This window comes from Protopterus annectens, chromosome 13.part0, assembly GCF_019279795.1.
Source record: "Protopterus annectens isolate FY-2018-M chromosome 13.part0, PAN1.0, whole genome shotgun sequence".
Lineage (NCBI taxonomy): Eukaryota > Metazoa > Chordata > Ceratodontiformes > Protopteridae > Protopterus > Protopterus annectens.
The window spans coordinates 36,988,169-37,010,553 of NC_056747.1; positions in this window are offsets into that span (position 1 = coordinate 36,988,169).

The following is a 22,385-nucleotide window of genomic DNA, read 5'->3' on the forward strand; positions in this document are numbered from 1 at the left end:
ATCACTAGCCAATGCACATTCAGAACACAGGATGGGTGCCTTAACCCTGTTTTTCACACACATACCTTTATAGCAAGCAACAACACTCATTCAACACACAAACAAATTAAACAGAACGTACAGTTATATTAAAACATTACATCTTAGTTGTACATTTAGTGAAATGTTCATCTTTGAAAATAGTGCATTTAGTGTTTACACACCCTGTTATGATTCTTGCTTGCAAATATACAGCAATGCCTTATCTTTCTGTGTTCCTTGGTCTTTCAGCAGTTACCTGACCAGTACTCTGGGACATACAGTGTGTAAACCATTCTATATCATTACACTTACAATGTCAAAGGATATTAACTGTGAGTAACGTGATATGCAGTTGCCAACTAAAGAAAGCCAGGTTGGATTTCACAAACAAGAATTGCCTGTCCTTTTGGGGGTGGGGGAGCAAATGTGTGTTCCTGCTATGGCACAAACAAGAATATGTTGGTCTGGTTACTCTGCTTGTTTAGCATCCTGCCTGTTTGATTTAGGGAGGGTTGAGAAGTCAGAAAATGCAATGTGTACCCTTACTGTTGAACTTTTCTCTGTAATGCTTTCCCAGTACAAAAGTATGGTGAAGAACAAGGATGGTTTTATGCTCCTAGGTGGTGAGTCAGTGTGCTATGGCTGGTCTCCTAGCCAATACAAGGACATACTGAGCATGCGTGTGTCTGCCTAAAACCACACCAGCTTTTGGTTCCTCCTCTGATTTATCATTGGCTTAAGGCTGTGGTGACCTTGGCATTGTCAGGAGGATGTGTTCCCCTTCCCGTTGCTGCTCCTGCTTTAGCTGTTTCTACAAGATTAACTTGGGTAGCATAACACATACTATGAACATTGTGGGACATGTCAGTGGATTGTAATGGAGGCCTTGGCCAGATGTATGTAGACACTGGCATTGTGATTTAAGCAGCTCAAAAACATGCCCCATGACATTACAGGTTGGATGTGTGTCTCATTAAGGTGTTCTTCTGTGTGTGTGTGTGTGTGTGTGTGTGTGTGTGTGTGTGTGTGTGTGTGTGTGCGTGCGTGTGTACTTTTCTGGTGGGTTTCATCAGCCATGACTCCAGTGCATAGCATGCATCCATCCCTAAATGAGCCTATAAGATATCCACCATAGCACACATCTGGTGCAGTTAGGAGATATGGCACATATGAGAGCCATGTTGACTGCCAGGGTTGCCAAGACACGCATTCCAGATGATTCCCATGCCATTACACAAGACTTAAAAAACAATAATCTAACCAATGTACTAAAACAATTTAATAAAACAAAATGTTATAATTTAACCAAAGAAGAATGACAAGCATTACAGTGGTTATGTAACAATGAGAATGTTATTATAAAAGAAGCTGATAAAGGAGCGGCAGTTGTTTTAATGAATAAGAATGATAACTTGCAGGCTGTGTACTTAGTTCTGTCTGACGAGTCTGCTTTTAAAGAAATATCTGCTATGTATGTAAGTAAGATTATTACCGTCATTGAGACACTGATTTTTGATCTACAAGTTAATGAATGATATAGAGCCAGATACTTTTAATTATTTCACTGTCTCTTGTGCAGTTATACCAGTTTTATATGGGCTGCCTATGGTTCATAAATCAACTGAGAGACGGCCTATGAGACCAATTATCTATGGTAAAGGCTGGTCTACTGAACCTGTTTCACTATACTTACAGGGTATACTGATCATATACCATAAACATGTGAAGAGTTATATAAAAGACATGGTTATTTTTTGAAACAGTTGAAGAAATGTTTTGTAGCTAGATAGTGTATCCCTTTTCTATCTGCTGTACTTGCTATAAAATCATTATTTACATTACTCCCTAATGATTATGGTATCAATGCAATTAGGTAATTACTGTGTAGTTTCAGTCATCTATCTAGTAGATGAACAGAAGCTATTTGTGAGCTTCTTCAGCTCGTATTAAATAGTAATATCTTTGTGTTTGATGGTAGGTTTTGCTATCAGACATCAGGTGTGGCAATGGGTACTCCAGTTGCTAACACTTATGCTAACTTGGTATTAGATAAATGGGAGAACAAATTTGTTTATAATGGTTCCACACATTTTTCACATAAAGTTACATTTTTTAAATGATTTTTGGACAATGTTTTTCTTATTTGAGAAGGTGGTTATGAAGACTTAATAGAATTTGTTAAATTTTTAAATACCAGATATTTACACTATACAAGTATGCATGCTCCATGTGTTTTTAAAGGCGTTGCTAAGGGACAATTTTTACGTACTAGTAGACTTAATACTTATATAATTAAATGTGTTGAACAAATAGATGAGATAAGAAAGGAATTTATAGATAGAGGCCATGATCAGGAATTATTAAACAAAATTAGCAATGACGTTATGGCAATGAGAGATAGTCAAGCTAGACCATATTTTAATATTGATGACACGTTAGATAAAAATAATTATGTTTTGAACATTGACAATGTATTACGTTACTCTACTACCTGTAGTAGATGTATGGGTAGTGTGCAGCAAATAATAATGGATAATTGGGTCATCTTAACAACTTTACCCGAATTACAAACCAGTATAGATACCAAACATAGATTTGCTTATCGTACCTGTCTGAACTTAAAACAAATGCTCTGCTATAAGGATATTAAATGTGATATAGCAACCAGACAAGAATCAAAGAAGGGTACTTATCCATGTTATAACTGTAGTTGCTGCACTTTTTTTAATAGTGATTGCAATTTTGTACATCCCCCTGCAAATAAAACTTACAGCTTTAAGTCATTTGCAACTTGCAATTCATGTAATATTATTTATCTTGCAACATGCAAAGCATGTTTGAGTTTCTATGTTGGCAAATCAACAAGAGATTTGAGGGATAGAATAATAGAACAGAAATCAGACATTAAAAGAAATGAGTCAACAAATGCACTTGCTCGACATGTCTCTGAATATGGTTCAAAGCATTGGTTTAGTTTTAGGGTAATTACTATCAGTAAAAACATAAGGGATGGTGACCAAAATAATAAATTAGAACTTAGAGAATATGCATGGATTTTGCAATTACAAGCAGATACCCCCCCCCCCCCGGTATGAATCAGATGTTAACTCTTAAACCTATTTTAAAGTTTAAACAAATGTGTTTGAAATACTATATTTTATTTCACTATATTTCTTTAAGTGTGTGTTGTTTATGCTGATTATTATTATTGTTAATAATCATGTTATTTGATTGGCTGTGCTTGACTGATGACTATATTTAAATATGGTTTAAATGTGTTCTTTAACTTAGCACTGAAGAAGGGGGTTTGTACGAACCTGAAAGCTTTTCTTGTTTTATTAAACTGTTTTAGTACGTTGCTGAGACTGCTTTGTTTATGTTATATTTGTCGTATTAATCTTTGCTTTACTGCGGCTCTTATTATTTGCTTTCTATTACATATGACTTGGCAGTTTGAGTGGTAGACCTTATGGTTAATGTAGACCCTACCATTTTCCAGGTGTTGTTTTCATGTGTACATGACTGCGATGAATGGGTAGTGCGATACATGGTATGACTACCATTTTCCAGGTGTTGTTTTCACGTGTACATGACTGCGATGAATGGGTAGTGCGATACATGGTATGACTACCATTTTCCAGGTGTTGTTTTCACGTGTACATGACTGCGATGAATGGGTAGTGCGATACATGGTATGACTACCATTTTCCAGGTGTTGTTTTCACGTGTACATGACTGCGATGAATGGGTAGTGCGATACATGGTATGACTACCATTTTCCAGGTGTTGTTTTCATGTGTACATGACTGCGATGAATGGGTAGTGCGATACATGGTATGACTACCATTTTCCAGGTGTTGTTTTCACGTGTACATGACTGCGATGAATGGGTAGTGCGATACATGGTATGACTACCATTTTCCAGGTGTTGTTTTCATGTGTACATGACTGCGATGAATGGGTAGTGTGATACATGGTATGACTACCATTTTCCAGGTGTTGTTTTCATGTGTACATGACTGCAATGAATGGGTAGTGCGATACATGGTATGACTACCATTTTCCAGGTGTTGTTTTCACGTGTACATGACTGCGATGAATGGGTAGTGCGATATATGGTATGACTACCATTTTCCAGGTGTTGTTTTCACGTGTACATGACTGCGATGAATGGGTAGTGCGATACATGGTATGACTACCATTTTCCAGATGTTGTTTTCATGTGTACATGACTGCGATGAATGGGTAGTGCGATACATGGTATGACTACCATTTTCCAGGTGTTGTTTTCATGTGTACATGACTGCGATGAATGGGTAGTGCGATACATGGTATGACTACCATTTTCCAGGTGTTGTTTTCATGTGTACATGACTGCGATGAATGGGTAGTGCGATACATGGTATGACTACCATTTTCCAGGTGTTGTTTTCACGTGTACATGACTGCGATGAATGGGTAGTGCGATACATGGTATGACTACCATTTTCCAGGTGTTGTTTTCACGTGTACATGACTGCGATGAATGGGTAGTGCGATACATGGTATGACTACCATTTTCCAGGTGTTGTTTTCACGTGTACATGACTGCGATGAATGGGTAGTGCGATACATGGTATGACTGTACCATTCTTGTGACCCTTTCCCCAGAACTAATGGTAAAATGTATGCACTGTCTGTCATGTTGTAGCATAGCATGCAGGAATGTTTGAACAATCCTCAATGCTGATGCCTATGACGTACTAAGCATATCCCCTGGTAGTCTGTGAAAGGTACCTGTGGCTAAGATTCTAAGTTCAACACATACCTTATTTTCCACTGTGATGGGTTCCCTCCATTTGGCTCTGGCTCTGAGTCAAGGCTGCTAGAGGGAGCATATTTCCTGTATTGTGTCCTTGGCTTGGCTTCATTAGTTACAGATTTCTTTAATGTGGAATTATTTAGATGACTTACTTCAGAGATTGTGCATATTTACTGATAATGGACTGTAGAATTGTGCATATTTACTGATAAAGGTGGACTGTAGAATTGTGCATATTTACTGATAATGGTGGACTGTATAATTGTGCATATTTACTAATAATGGTGGACTGTGGAATTGTGCATATTTACTAATAATGGTGGACTGTAGAATTGTGTATATTTACTAATAATGGTGGACTGTGGAAGTCTGAGTAGACTTTTTTATGATAAATGTTCTCAACTGGGCAGTTTTGCCATTATGGGTGCATATGGTTTGTTTCATTGCTTACTGGAAAAATGTTCAAAACAAATTTAAAACACCCACTAACAAGTGTACTGTATTGTACAAGGAATATAATTTTAGTACAATGAGGAAGGTGTATCAAAGATCACATGTATGTTTCATTTGCAAGGGGCCTATGATTTGAAAACAGCCCAAAATTAATCTTTATCTGCCACTGGCAAAATGTATTTTCTTTGAATGTGGGTTTCAATGCTGTTTCAATGAATGTGAGTTTCAAGGGCAGATAAGTTTTAATGCTAAGTTTTCATTGTGAGACTGCATTGCTTTGTTTAACAGATGACTTAGTGTTTGTGCTGTAAAATACAAAATAAAACTTTCAAATGAAGTCCAACTCATCATAGAAGTAAAGCAGTATGCACATTAGTGTTTATGGTAAATCGAGTGAAATAGCCAAGTAATGGTTCATTGGAATGGCTGCAGAGGCTCCATTCAACCATTATTTTGTCAGGGGGGAAGGGCAGCAAACTCAGACAGGCCCAGCTGAACTATACCTCCCAACTGTCCAGATTTTCAAAGAATGAATAGATTTTTGCTTCTTATTTTTGGTTTGTTCTTCATAAAATTTGTAGTTTTCTGGCAAATCGTTTAGAAATTAAGTCACTAAATAATAAGTTTCAGACTTCATAACCTTCAGAAAAATGCATGTTAAAGTAAGAGCTGTTCTATCAACTGTCTCAATTTATACAAGAGCAATTTTTAGTACTGTTTATATGTGCCCCCAATATATTTGGCCTTGTTCAGATTTACTGCATTAACAGGTTGAGAGGTACATGCAAATAAATTGCTTTATAGAATTAGGCATAGCCAACCTCTCAATTGTCCCCAATTTTTGGCTCAAAATGTTGCTCATCCCCCTAATAATCCCTTCGCAAAATAGCAATTTTGGAAGAAAACATGGAGGGTTTACAATTAAGAAATAACTGTAATAATCAAAGTTATAGATTACTTGAAATGCATGTAGATTCTTTTATTTTGTCAGCTGCTCAAGGTAGCAGTACTAATATTAAAGTGTCCCTTCTTTGGCAGGTAGCAGCTGTATTGTGTGTCTATTTTATATTTTTGCATCACATTTTTGGTCCATTTTTCATAAAGTTGTGTTTTTTGGCAAATTAGTGACAAATCACTAAAGACTGAAGTTAGAAAATGACAGACATTTGAGTTTCAGATTTTATACCCTTCAGAAAATTTATACTAATGCAAGACCTATTCTATTATCTTTCTAAGTTTATTAGAGCAATATTTAAAATTGTCCTTATTTTTGGGCCTTTGTCCCACTTCTGTGTATGGCTTTGTCCAGATTTCTTGCTCTTGAGGTTGAGAGGTATGACAAATGTGTCAGGGCCATCACAGTCAGCCAGAGAGATTTCAAATTGTGACATGCTTGTTGCACCCCACTCCCCATGTAGTGACTCTGGATGTGTCCAAGCAAGGCAAGGAGTAGTTGTATCTACCTTGGATGGGGAGGACACACTGCATGAGTACTACAGTGGCTTTTCATCTGTCCTTGATTTTGCAGAATGGTCTGGTTTCTGTCATATTTTGTACTGTTGATTTATGCTTATTACTCAGATTTATGCTTATTACTCAAAGTGCCTGTTGCTCTGTGTTTAAGTAGCAATGCTTTAATGACCATAAGGTAAGCTTGTCTGAGATCGTAAGATGCAAGTAAGCTTTAATAAGCATACTGTTAAAGAATTGCCAACATTGAAAGCCTTTCTGTTGTTGCCATGCAGAGAATACTTGACTAGATAATGTATAAGCCTTGGGTATAAAAGGACAGGATTCCATTATTTTAAAAAGCTCATTACACTTGTTGGAGACTTCCAGTCATCTCTACAGACTTTACCCGTAAACTAAACAGAATGCCAATCATGTGGTCCATAACCTGTACAGTAATCCTTTAAGCAATGTATCTTGAGCCTGTTTCTTGTTTGCTTTTCATTTTTTACTTTTATCATGTTTTCCCCATGAAACAAGTTGTCAGGCAGCAGGTCTTTTTTGGATAAGAAACATTTTTACAAGTGGGGGCATCACATAGATTTCTACTTTCAGCATGTTACTTGGTACTTTAATAAAGCTGAATATATTATAATTAGAACTGCAGTGCAAGGAGAAGTGGTTTGAGTTGAGTGCTTCTGGTTTTACTTATACTTGATTTTGACTGACATTCCAGTAATGTATTTAAAAAGTAATTTATTTTTTCATGCCTCACAACCTTATGTTTCCATCTAGATATTAAGTAAGCTGTCATGCAGCCAATGCATTGAAATATTTTTATTCTTCTACACTTATTTTTGTCTTGATTGGACTTTCATAATGATGGTTTGCCACCCAGGGCAGCGTATTTAATTAAAGTTAGTTTTTTGTGGTTTTGTGCATAGCTCCTCCCCTTTCTGGTTGACCACACTCCCTCCCCATTGACCCCACCCATTCAGCTGTCTCCTGCAGCCCCCCTGTGATTTGAAGTCACCAGCCGCCACTGCAGAAAAGGGTTCTCATCCAGGAAAAAAGAGGTCATTGTTCCCCTCTACTCATCACTCATTAGACCCATTACAGAGTACAGTGCCCCTTTTGGAATGTACCTCACAAAACATCTGTAGCAGGTGGAAAGGCCACAGAAGTACCTCACAAAGAGGATTACTGGCCTCAAACAGATGCCCTACACTGATCGTCTCAAAAAACTCCAGCTTTACTCTGTAGCATATCGCCTACTCTGAGGTGATCTCTGCCTAACATATAATGATATGTCAAGCCCAGAGCTGTTAGACATGCTACACCTAAAGAAATCCCAATCCCTATGAGCTACACGCTCTAGGGAAATAAACCTTGCCACCACAATAAACAAGACATGATAGAGGGGATATATTCCTGTCCCATAGACTTCCCATAATCTGGAACAAACTACCCATCTATGTCAAGCAAAGTTCCTCATTAGCACTCTTCAAGAAAAATCTTGATGAGTGGATGGGAAATGGGAAATACATCCCGGGGATCACTTCTGTGGCTCTGCTCAACAGGGGCACAGGAAATTAACTTTCTTGGGTTAGCGTAAGCCAGGGAACGTTGTTGGCTAGGCTTACTTAGGCCCTTGGGCTGATAGCCTAATACCTAGCAATGAATATGAACCTAAGGCTAAGTCTTCTGATGATACTACTGCTAAGCAGGTCATCAGTTCTCCAGAATTCAGTGAGGTATTTTCACAGCCCCTGATGCTCTATGCAGGACTCTACCAAGACCCTTTCGGAGTCCAGTATGCCACAGAAATCTTCTTTGTCTTCCGAGCCTTTGGTTGTCTCTGCCTCAATTGGGTCCAGAGCCATAATGCAGGCACTGGCTTCTGAGAAGGCCTTTCACACTACTAATTCTAGACAAAAAAACAACGTCTTCTTATCAAACTACCATTTCTCTCAGACCGATGGATACTGCTAGGCCTAGAAGCCAGGCCACTCCTAGAAAATCTACCATTTTACTCCTGCTCTACCACCCCAAGCCCAAGTGCTTAAGATGGTGGAGGATCTTATCTCCCTTATCAGGGGCAGTCAGGCCACAACTTCTAAAAGGAAAAGACACCCTTCTCCTGAACAAATGAAGAGGAACAACCTCTGACTGCTTATGAGGATTCAGATGCAGTGGAATCCATTCCTTCTGCCTTCCCACCAGAAGACCTTTCCTTTGGGGAAACCCTTCACACCCTCAGGGAACATTTCCACTGGGAGTCTCAGGACTTCCCTCGGTCTAAGAAAAGACTTAGAAAGTTTATAGACCTGCCCCAGCACAGACCTCTGGCCACTCCCCTATCTTAGAAGTGGTGGATGATGTTTTCCATGAATCCAGCTTAGCCCCTGATGCCCTCCCACCTGCTCCAAGTAAACCTGACAGGTATTACAGAGTACCAGATTCTCACAAGTACCTGTACAGAAATCCTACTGCAGACCCGGAGGTCATTACACAGGGACCTAAAGGAGCTAAGGCCAGTTCTGCAAAGAATACTACTCCTTCTGACAAGGATTCCAGAGCTCTGGACAGATGTGGTAAAAAAGTATACATGTCTGCAACCTTAGCTATCAGAGCAGTCAACTGTCAGTTCCATATGTTAAAATATTAACAACACACTTTGGAACTATTAAAGCAAAATATTTCTACCTTTCCTGACTGTGCCATTTTGAAAGAGTTAGCAGATTCACTGCACTCTACTTGTCAAGTGGCCAAACACTCTTTGCACTGTGGATATGATGCCCTAGAAGCCTCAAGCAGGGCAGCAGTGTCAGGATCTGTCATTAGGAGACATGCATGGAGACATGCATGGTTAAAGGTACAACCTCTCCCTGATCCTGTCAAGTCTAAATTAATTGATGCACCCTTGGATAAGGATCACTTGTTTGGAGTAAAAGCAGAAGAGGTGCTTAAAAAGATGGAAGACAAAGCAAAATCTATGCCAACAGTAAAAGATTTCTTTCAAGTTTAACCTCCTAGGTTCAGCAGGAATTTTCCCTCTAAGCACTGGTCCTTTCCTGCACCTAGCAGACTGGGGCAAGGTAAGTCCCGCAGGGACAGACCACCCAAGCCCCTATCCCAGGGACAGCAGACAACCAAACAGTGGATGAATTCCTCCCCAAAGGCAGGGAGTTCTAAGCCATCCCTCTATGGCAAAAACTCTCAATGACTCCCTCTCCCCCCTCTGCCCTCCTTTCACTCACCAAAAGCTAGGAGGAAGGCTCTCCCTCTGCAAAGAAAATTGGCTCTCTGTAACAAAGGACCAATGGATCTTAGATAATTTGTATCCCTGAAAAATGATCTTTTTCAATAAACTCCCAATTCCAGGAGGGTACCCAGACTTACCTCCAAATCAGTGAGCAGAGGCATTGAAACAAGTTTAAAACTCTCATATCCCAGGGGGGCAGTGGAACCTGTTCCTGCAGATCAAACAGGCAAAGGCTTTTATTCCAGACTATTCCTTGTTCCCAGAAAAGAGGGCACTTGGCACCCCATCCTGGATCTATCCATACTGAACACCTCCCTGGTGGTCCCCAAATTCAAAATGCTAACTTTGCAGCAGCTGCCTATGCTGATAAAAAATGCCTGGTTAGTGACCCTAGACCTAGACATGCCTACCTCCACATCCCCTAAGGCTCACAACACTTTCAGTTTTCTGCACTTCCCTTTGGCTTATCTACTGCTCCCAGTGTATTCACCAAATGCTTAAACCCGGCCATAGCATTTTGCAGACATAGAAATATACAGATTTACCCTTATCTGGACAACTGCCTCATTCAGGCAGAGTGAAAAGAAAAGCTTCTCCAGGACCTCCTCTTTGTCAAAACCCTCCTAACTTCCTTAGGGTTCATCATCAGTGAGAAGAAATTAAAGCAAATACAGTCCAGGAGGATCATTTTCTTGGGAGCACTGCTGGACACAGCATCCTAAATGACCATCCTATCCCCAGAAAAGCAGAGCTTCCTGTCTCTACTTTACCCAGCTGGCATCCAGAAGTCACCTCATGGTGAGGAAGTTCCTGCAAGCCTTGGGGTACATGGCATCTTGCATCCTTCTAATTCCTCTGGCCAGACTTCACATGAGAAATCTTCAGTGGTATCTAAAGAACCTTTGGTGTCAGCACTCTCAGCCTCTGAAGACCTCTCTCTTTCTGATCCCCTGTATAAGGGCTTAGTTTCTGTGGTGGACAGGGGCCTGTGCCCTACCAGGCAGACCATCGCCAATGACGCCAAAGACATTGCCCACCTAGAAGGTATGTGCACCCAAGGTCTTTGGGAATCCCAGCAACTTCCCTTACACATCAACCAGAAGGAAATTATGGCAGTACAAAAGGCTCTGACATCCTTCCAACCCCATCTCAGGCCAAGGGTTCTACTTATCAAAACAGACAACACCACAGTAATGTGATATATCAACAAACAGGGAGGGACCCAATCTTACCCTCTGTGCAGGCTAGCCATGACCTCTGGCTGACAGCCTCCTCCATGGGATTACACCTAATAGCCCAATACCTACCAGGGATCAACAACACCCTGGCAGACCACTTAAGCAGAAACTTACTGGACCCCCATGAATGGCAACTCCACAGAAAAATCTTTTTGCAAGTCACTCAGGAGTGAGGAACTCTGGAGGTGGAGCTCTTTGCTTTGCACCTCAACCACCAGCTAAAATAATTCTGTACCAGGGAATATCACCACCTAGCATGTAAGGTGGATGCCTTGATCTTCCCCTGGAACTCCCTCTTTGTGTACACATTCCCTCCTTTGCCTCTTATTCCCAAGGTACTGATCAAGATAAGGGAGGAGAGACCAAAGGCCATCCTCATTGCTCCAGATTGGCCTAGTCAGCATTGATATCCCTAGCTGCACAGCCTCCCAGGCAGCTTCCCCTGATCTCAGACCTCTTGAGTGAGGTGGGGGGAGGGTGCTGCACCCACACTTGCAGACTCTCAGACTGTCAGCATGCATAATACCCTAAAGGCAAACAAGGGGCCCCTGTTAAGCAAACAGGTCCTAGACATTATCTCAGAGGCCAGAAGGCCCAGCACCAGAAAATCTTACAGAGGCAAATGGAAAATATTCTGCTCCTGTAGCCAGTCCCGAGGGGGCAGTTCCTCATAACCTTCTGTCCCTCTTATTCTGGACTATCTAGTGGAGTTACTCAATAGTGGCATCTCTTTCTCTTCTATTAAAATCCACACCTCAGCCATTTCAGCTCACTTCAATACAGACAAGCCCCTGTTCTCACATCTTTTGATTAAACAATTCCTCAGAGGGGCTTCTAATATCAGACCTCCCAGAAGGCCACCCATGCCAGCCGGGGACCTGAATTATGTTTTGGAAAAACTAACTTTACCACCCTTCAAACCTGCTGCTTCAGCAGAACTGAAATACCTCTCCTAGAAGACGGCTTTCCTACTAGCTATCACCTCAGCCAGAAGGGTTTCAGAACTTCAGGAACTGATGGCCATTGAGCCCTTCATCATTTTCCATGCAGACAGGGTCACCCTGAGGACTAACCCCTCCTTTATGCCCAAGGTGGTATCTGATGTGACTCATCCAGGCCATTCATCTACCCACCTTCTTCCCTATCCCTCAAAACAAGGAGGAAAGTATTATGCACTCACTAGACGTGCACAGACAGCTCAGATACTACCTGGACCATACCAAACCCTTCAGGAAAACAGACCAACTTCCTGTCAGCTTTGCCCCAGGGGCAGAAGGGAAGCCCATTTCAAAGCAAACCATTTCCAAATGGATATCACACTGTATCCATTTCTGCTATAGATTACATGGGAAACCACCCCTAAGTCTATTCATACCCATTCCACTAGGGCAGCATTCCTCAGAGGAGTTCCCACCAGGGACATCTTGGAAGCTACTACCTGGACCTCTGTCCATGTCTTTACAAAGCATTACCACCTACCTCTTTTCTCTAAGGCTAGGGCAGGGTTTGCCTCTGGAGTTCTGCAGGGCTTGCTTACCCATGCCTAGGTCTCTAATCCTTCCAGCCCTCTCCTCAACTTTGAGAATCCTCCCACAGGTGATGACTGCAACAGTGAAACACTAAGAACATAGTACAGTTGTGTGCACTTACCATAAATGTAGATGTTCGAGTGTATTCACTGTTGCAGTCCTGGTTTCCTTCCCTCCTTTCCCCTTGTATCCTCTTTCGTTAGGGAGACATAAGCTTCTCATGGTAGGGCAAGAAAAGCTGATGTAATGGCATCAGCTGCTTTGCTTTATAGCACTGAAACCTGACATTAGTCAACAAGTGACTGCAGCTGATGCAGAAAAACACTGACTCTGGTATTCGGGGCGGCCGAGGGCTACCACAGCAGGGATAACCTACAGGTGATGACTGCAACAGTGAATACACTCGAACATCTACATTTATGGTAAATGCACACAACTGTACTTTTCAGCATGCACAACCTTCCCTTGAGAAAACCATGCTGGAATACATGTAGTGTTTGGATGTCAACTCTGTCCTTGTATCTGACATCCATGAGAATCCATTCCATTGTCTTACACTTGAGGCTTGTAAAATGTAAGGGGCTTTAAGTACATGTGTATGTTGCTGATCTACCCTTGTGTTGAGGAAAATAGGTCTCTGATTTCAAATCTGTGTAAATAAAGGCAGTACTCAGATTGTGATTGAATAGGGTGCCTAGTACAGTAGTTCACTGGTTAACAACAGTATGAATGCATGCCAGAATGCCATCTGGTCCCATGGAGGCTGTGTTCCTAGTCTTGGAACGAGCAGTGATTACTTGCGAGGGAGGTTGGAGGTGATGTTGAAGACATGTGTTGTGGTAAGCTTGTATAGGGGTACTTTTTATCCAATCATGTCTGCTAGCAGGTTTTCAATTTATGTTGGGTCAGTGTGTGCAATACCATCAACAGTTAATTCAACACACATCTGAGTTATACCTTTAATGTTGCAGATGTAGCATAAAAGCCTTATGGTTATCCTTGGCTATGGTTTTTATATATTTCCCATAGCTGCTCTGTGAGGATTTTACAAGTTATCTTATTGTCTTGTTTAGACTGGGGATGTTCATATTCCAGTTAGGGATTTACACATTTTTATTTGTAGACATCAGCTTTGTTCACTTACTGTATAATCAAGTAATGTCAGACATCATTAAACATGGTTATTATTTTTGTAAGGATCTTTCTTTGATCCTATTAGGTACTTCTGTGTCTATACATTTGTGTAGATGTTTATACAGGGCACCAGAGTATACCTTACTATAGTTGTTAATGTTCGCTGTGGAAACTGTAGTTTGGAAGAAGATTATACCATCCCTTAGGATGGTGTACTTACCTTGGAAGATGTATTTTCAGCTGACTTCTCATTTTGTATTTCGGTACCTATTGCAAATTCTAAAAAAAAATACGTTTATGGTTGCATTGCCCTACACATGAGGAATTGCATTGAACAATGCTATTTGTGAGGATTAGATCTAGAATATTACAGACACTTGTGGGCTGGTGCAGTCTTAGTTCCATGGCACATTAATTTTCAAAGTCCAGGAATAATTGTGCAAGTGAGTTTGGCCTCGTATAAGTTTCACAATATGTAGTTACTGTTGAAATCATCCCTGAGTAGTTTGTTTTATTCAACTTTAATTGTTAGAAGTACTTATAAATTGGCTGTGTGGCCTTTTCTGTTCATGGAAGGGGACATATAACTGACGATAACATTAAGGGTTTTTTTAGCCACATTAAATTGGAGTTACATTAACTCCATAGACTTATGTTGTCTAACCCCTGTAGAGGAGGAATTATCTTCAATGAGGAGAGATAATCTACAAAATAAATGACCTTGAGCCTTTTAATACTCCAAATGATGAAAGAAACATCCAGTAAGTGCTTTCTTCTATGGTTACACTTTTTCAGACTGAATGAAAAAATTAAAAACAACTTTATATACACACCATAATCAGTTAAATTGCATACCAATTAGGAAACAATTAAAAGCAAAACACAATTGAAAGTTAAAGAGCAACAATGCCTGTTTCAATGTTTTAGTTTCTTTCACCTTAAATACACTTTAAAATTATCCTTATCATTGAGGCCTGGAGGGTTGCTAGCATCTAACCTAACCATCTAGCAATACCCACTACAGTTCAGCTCTTCTTCCATATCTAACCTCCCATTAAGATCAACTACACCATCCAATATTAAAAACATAGGCAAACCATTGCACTCCAAGGTACTATGTTTCCCTCATGCATTATTCTTATCCATCTTTTTAATGGCATATAAATGCTCATGTATTCTAAACAGCTCTCCAGTAGTTCTACTTATGTAATATGCTGAACAAGAGGAGCAGATCGAATACACTACAAATCTTGATGTACATGTGCAAAAGCCTCTAACTACAATTTTAACATTATTTATATAGATTTCATTAACATCTACTGCCAAAAACTTACAATAATTGCAATTTAAACATCTAACCATTCCCCTCTCATTTTTACTACACTATTAAAACTCCACTTATTTTGAAATTTCTTCCCCTTTTGTTTATAAATGCAGGAGCTTCTCCCACCACTTTTTTAATTTCCAGAAAACTACTTAGAATTTTCCATTTGCTTTTTACAGCTTCCTTAATTTGCTTGCCATCTAATGAATATTGCCACAACCATTCCCATGTTATAATTTTTCTGTTTTTCACAAAACTGCTTGTTATTGCTCATATCTCTCTCATTACAAAAATTACTTACTTGGTTACATTTCTGTTTAACCAATCTCTCAGGATAGCCCCTATATATTAGCTTGGAACACAGGGAAGTCCCTTCTTCTAAAATTAAGCCATCACGATCTGTTGAAGCACTGACTCTCATCAGTTGCCCTTTAACAGTATTGTCCACACCCATAAGGTGCAGACTTCCAAATTCAAAAATAAGTTTTTTGATGCATTCTTTGACACAGAAGCAGCTTGCCAGCACATCACTTCAAACCAACTCCATAAGAATTTATACTGCTATCAAACAGTGGACTGTATATTGCAAAAGTAACTCTGTATTATATTTGGACATAGAGCAGTTAGTAGCCACATAACCTGTCATAATTATGGTTACAAATATACATCTGTTTGTCTTACATGTGTGTTTGTTGGTGATTCAGCAGTTACCTAACACATAGTGTGCAAGTAATTCTATGTAATTGCCATTACAATATGAGAAGATATTAACTGTGGTATAAACACGCATATACTGTGGGTTTGGGGCTAGCACAGCTAAGTTACTGTTATGGCAGGTACAATAGTACACTCCTCTTTTGGGGGGTGGGGGAACAATGTGCACTTATTGTTATGACACAAACAAGTCTGAAGTCAGAAACTGCAATGTGTAGCCTCACTTTCTAACTTCTCTCTTGAATGATTTATCAGTATTATGCAGAGGTATGACTGTGTGAATGTTTCATGCCTGAGACCTACTAATTACAAATGGACACACATTAGTAAAATAAATGTCTGTAGTCCCATGTTAATGTAATTTCTGTACAAATCCACCAGTATTTAATTGCTTACTGTACCAAGTTAAGAAACAGAAGGATATGTTATAATAATCTTCAAGAATGCAGTCTAGTTTCAGGACTTACCTTGCAAATGCAGCAGGTGACACACCTTTAGTTCATGGCTGACTCTGATGCAAGCAGTACACAGCCAATACATGGATAGGTAAAGGTTGTGTGAGTTACTTGACATCAATTTTAATAGGTTCATAGGTACATAGGTAGGTACTAGGCTATCAGTCCTAGAGCCTATATAAGCCTAGTCAAAAATTTCCCTGGCTTTCGCCACCCAAGAAAGTTATTTTCCTGCTCCTCTGTTGAACAGAGCTACAGAGGTGATCCCCAGGGTGAATTTCCTATTTCCCATCCAATTGTCTAGATTCCTCTTAAAGACGGCTAATGAGAGGCTTTGCTTGATGTGAATGGGTAGTCTGTTCTAGAGTATGGGAAGTCTCTGGGACAGGAATCTATCCCTCTACCATCTTCTGTTTATTGTGGTGGCAAGGTTCAGGTCCCTGGAGCATGTGGCATGGAAAGATTAGGGTTTCTTTAAGTGTAGCATGTCCAACAGAACTGGGTTTGACATGGCTTTGTAAGTTAGGCAGAGGTCGTCTCTGGGAAGGCGATAAACGACGGAGTAGAGCTGGAGTTTTTTGAGGCAGTCTGCGTATGGCATCTGTTTGAGGCTGGTAATGCTCTTAGTGAGGTATTTCTATGGCCTTTCTAGTTGTTGCAGATGTCTTGTGAGGTACATGCCAAATGGGGCATTGTACTCAATGATGGGTCTGATGAGGGATGTGTAGAGAGATACAATGACCTCTTTTTTTTCTGGAGGAGAACCCTTTAGTGATGAGGTGTTCCATGTAGAAAGATTTCCTGACTACTGTGGTGATGTGATTGTTAAAGGAGAGGCTAGTGTTCACCTGTGTCCCAAGGTCTCTTATCACCCTTTCTGTGTTGAGTAGGCTACCACCTATGTGGTAGTTCATGGGTACAGTGTTTTTCCCAAAGGGGGTGACAATACACCTTTTGGCACTGGGCTTGTGGCCATGACTTTGACATCAGTCTCAGTGAGGCCCCTTTGTACAATGTTCACATCATTAGGCAATTCTGTTATGGCTGCCAGTTTGCAGTCATCTGCACACCTTGTTAGCCAAAGACCAGCTGTATTAGCCTGGACGTCTGAGAAATAGATGCCAAACAGGAGAGGATCCAGGACTGAACCATGTGGTACTCCATTTGTCACTGGTTTGAAGTCAGATTTGGAGTCGGCTACTTTCACTGTGTGGGTTCTGTCAGTGAGCCAGTTGGCCACCCATCTTGTGACATAGGGTTTTATGCCCAGTCTAGTGAGTTTATCTATAATTCCAGAGTATTATATGTATGATGCTGAGACTTACTCTTATGTAATATATACCTGCTATTATAGCACAATCCTATCTCTACTCGAGGCTGGGATTTCTCAATGACTGAGAGAAATTATTGAATGTATCTGCTTTCTGTTGTTGGCAGTCAGACATACATCTTCTTTGTTTTTTCCTTGTTTTTGTAATGATTCAGTAATATATGTATGTGAGTGGGAGGAAGGTATTAGCTCCCTAGGTGGACAGTGAATGTGCTATGCATTGTCTCTTAGCAAAAGCAAGGGCATACTGAGCACACCTACATCTGCCTACTGGGACAGCAGCTGCTGGTTCACCATAGAGTCCTCCTCTGACTGTGGCTGTGGTGATCTAGGTGTTAGTGGGGGGATGTGTGGCCCTTCACCTTGCCGATCCTGCTACAGCTGTTTCCACAGGATCAAATTGTGGAGCATAGCACAGGTCTATTTCACTTGACCTAAAACTCATTTGACTGACTTTCATTTGACCGACACCCAAATTACCTAAATTTCAAATTACTGACAACTCATTTGACTGACTCTCATTTCACCAACAGCTTACAATGCTGAATTTCAACATACTAAATCTTAAACCATAGACAAGCACACTTAGAACACCAATAACTAACTCTTTCCAGAACTTAAAAACTACTTACTTACCCTCTTAACAGAAACTGGACAATGTACAACCAAACTAGGTGGGGGCTGTGCCCTCCAATTATATACATTAACCCCAGGATTGCATTACAGTGAGGAAAAGGGCATATACCTTTAACTTGCCTTACAGTACTCTACACGCTGCCACTACTGCTGGGAATACACAAAACATTCGCAAAATTACTTTAGATACTTCCCATAAAAATGTAAAGAGAAAACCCACATTTAGAAACACTACAACACTACTTTCTACATGACTATCAATATTCTGACAGTCAGCACTATAAGAGCAATTATTTTTATCACAAGTAAGTCACAGGTAAAGGGAAATCCATAACAAGTCTATGTCTTAAAAGTCAGTGAAATGAGAGTCAGTCAAATGAGTTGTCAGTAATTTGAAATTTAGGTCATTTGGGTGTCAGTAAAATGAAAGTCAGTCAAAGGAGTTTTAGATCAAGTGAAGTAGACCCCATAGCACAGATGGTGAATATCTGTGTACATGTTTGTGGATTATACTGCAGGGCTCCACCGGATATATTTAAGCACTGGAACCGTGACTTCAGCAGCCCAGACACATCTTCTGTGATTTTTCTAGTTTGAACATGTGCCCCATTATGGCATTCTTCCATGGGTGTGAGTGTACTTCTGATGGGTGTCTCATCATCTGCAGTTCCAGGCATAGTCAGCATCCCCCCGTAAATGGCCCTATGGGATGTCCTCCCTAGCAAACATCTCATACAGTTGTGATGTTCAGTGCAGGTGCCCCCAGAGATCTATGCTCTCCCCACTGCTATTCTCCCTCTACGCTAATAACTGAACTTCTAAGGACCCCTCTGTCAAACTTATTAAATATGCTGATGATACAAGTATCATCAAGCTCATCAGGAATGGTGATGAGACTGCATACAGATGGGAAGTTGAGCAGCTGGCCCTTTGGTGTAGTCAGAATAATCTGGAGCTGAACACTTTTAAAACTGTGGATATGACAGAGGACTTTTAGGAGTGGTAGTACAATATTAATCCCCCACCTTTAAATTTAATACTGCTGTGTCATTTGTGGAATCCGTCAAGTTTTTAGAATCTGTAATCTCCCAGGACATGAAGTGGGAGACCAATGCAAGGTTCATCGTAGAAAAGGCACAACAACGAATGTACTTTCTGCGACAGATGAGGAAGTTCAACCTCCCACAGGAACTGTTGATTCAGTTCTATTCAGCAGTCACTGAGTCTGTTCTCAGCTCATCCATAACAGTGTGGTTTGGATCTCTGTCTAATCATGATAAAAATAGGTTAAATCGAATAGTCAGGTCTGCCAAAAATGTCACTGGTGCTAGTTTGTCCTCATTACAGCACCTGTACTATTCCAGAGTTATAAAAAGGGCAGGGAAGATCATCACTGGACCCTTCACATCCAGGCCACCATCTTTTTGAACTATTACCGTTGGCCAAGCATTATAGATTAATACACACCAAAACAAAATAAGAACAGTTTTCCACAGGCCATCAAGTTCATAAATGGTTAACTCATCTTATTAGGGTGGGGTATTCTTTTTCCCCAAGCCCCCAAGGATTCTGCAGTATTGTTTACATCTTGTTAATACTTGTTTCTTTCAGAGTTTATTTCAGAATTTCTTGCACTGAGTTGAACTTTGCACCTTGTATGTATATGTATATTTACATTTTTTTGTCTTGTTCTTAGTAGTTGCAGGTATGTTGTTTGTCTGGTTCTTAATAGTTGTTTGTGTGTCGTTTATGTAATTCATACCTGTAGAGTCACTGAAACCAGAGTCAAATTCCTTGTATGTGTGCATACTTGGTTAATAAATGTGATTCTGATTCTGATTCTGGTGTGTGTCAGCTATGGGAGTCATGATAACTGCCAGGGTAGTCAGCACACACATTCAAGATAATCCCCAGGACATTGCACGTGACTTGGCAGTTAATGGAGTGGTATCTCTTGTAGTTAATCACCCTGCTCACTAGGTGGTGTCTTGATGTGTATATGAGTACAATCCATGCACCCAGCACTTCAGGGTAGTGCACTACATGGTAGAACTGTTGCATATTGCTGGCCCTCTCCTCAACAGAAGGCTCACTGGCATGTATGAGCATAGCATCCAGAAACTGGTAGAGGATCCTGGATGCTGTTACCTGTGACACACCCATCATGTCCCCAGTTGGTCTTTTAAAAGTACCTATAGCTATTATTCTAAGGGCTACAAAACAAAACCTTAGTTTCCACTGGGATGGGTTCCCCCATGGTTGGCTCTGACTCTGAGTTAAGGGCAGCAGATTTCACAGAGTTATTGTAATGTGTCCCTGTCAACTCTGTAGTACTCCACAATCTCCAACTCATGTAGCACCTGAAAGGTTACCCTGGGCCTGAACACTCTTCTCCTTATCAGCCTAGGCCTACTGTTAGCAGCACCAGCAGCACTGGCTTCATCCTGTAGCACATACATATGTAGAATAGCTGCAGCATTATCTCAGTTAAAATTTCCAACTCTCTGCTTCAATGGTATTGAAGTATTGAGGGAAAATAGGCTACATGAATACTTTATACATTTGTTGAATAGGTACACTGTGTGGGATTGGCTAAGATGCAATTCACCTGCTTATGCTGTAATTGGCATGAATTTAACACAATTGCTGAGTGCTCATTAGTACGCGATGTGCCCCTTCATGCTGCTCTGCGCACTGTCGCATACAATTGCTGAGTGCTCATTAGTACGCGATGTGCCCCTTCATGCTGCTCTGCGCACTGTCGCATACAATTGCTGAGTGCTCATTAGTACGCTATGTGCCCCTTCATGCTGCTCTGCGCACTGTCGCATACAATTGCTGAGTGCTCATTAGTACGCTATGTGCCCCTTCATGCTGCTCTGCGCACTGTCGCATAAATAAGGTAAGCATAAGCAAAATTCATATTGTTATCTCTGTTTTCTTGATGTTGTGTAAACATGGAACATAAAATGTGAAGAAAAGCTTGTACATCCTCTACTCAAACACAGGAACATCGAGACTATAGCCCTACACATACATGTGTTGCCACATGAATAGTTACATTGCATAACAAGCACACTAAAACAAGCTTTTTATTGCTCCTTTTCCCATGGGGTACAGTAAGCACACCAACATGCAAACATATTTAAAAAAAAAAAAAAAGGGAAGCTGACAAACATCCTGATGTCATCACTCACTTGACATCCATTGGAAACAAGAACACTGTGTAGATGCCTACATGATGCAATGTGATCATCCCAACAGTGTTAATTTCTTTTTGTGATTCAACAAATATACTGTGTTTTGGCCTCATTTTGCATAATGACCATGCTGACAACCTGGAATCTACATGGTTGGTAGCCACGTAAGCAGGGAAACTGCACAGGAGCACAATGTTGTAAATACAAGGCAGGGTATTACTTTGCCTAAATACATGATACATACTACATAATGGTTACAGTACATTACAATACTCTGTCTCATGCGTTTTGAACATTTTAGCAGCCTGCATTATGTACAAGTTTATTCTTCATTTGAGGATGGGGGACCAAAGGTGCATTTATGTCATGGCATTTAGTGACATTTTTTTTGAGAGAATGATATTCTGGCATCCACAGTGTGTACTTAGCCCATAATATGTGTGGTTTACCTGTTAGGGTGAGCTTGGTCAATATTTCAGGACTTTTACTTGCCCTTGTTTTTGTGTAGACTCCTCTACTTGAAAATTGTCCGAGTACACTGCCGACACATACATGAAATCTACACGGTTTTATTATAGGTTGTTGGATCACTCAATCATGTTGATTTGCTTAATTAGCATACATTTCAGCTACTTATGCTGAAATTTGCATTCCATGAAAGTTTCCATATTTGCACGTGAGTGCGTGTGATCACGTGCTGCCACACAGAGTTTACTGAATATAAAACTTGCTGTGCCCATGTCCTTATCACTCCATGACATGTACAGTTAACAAATCCTGCTGTGGAACACCAGTTCAGTTGCTTATTTTGTCTTTCATAAAATTAATGAGTTGTT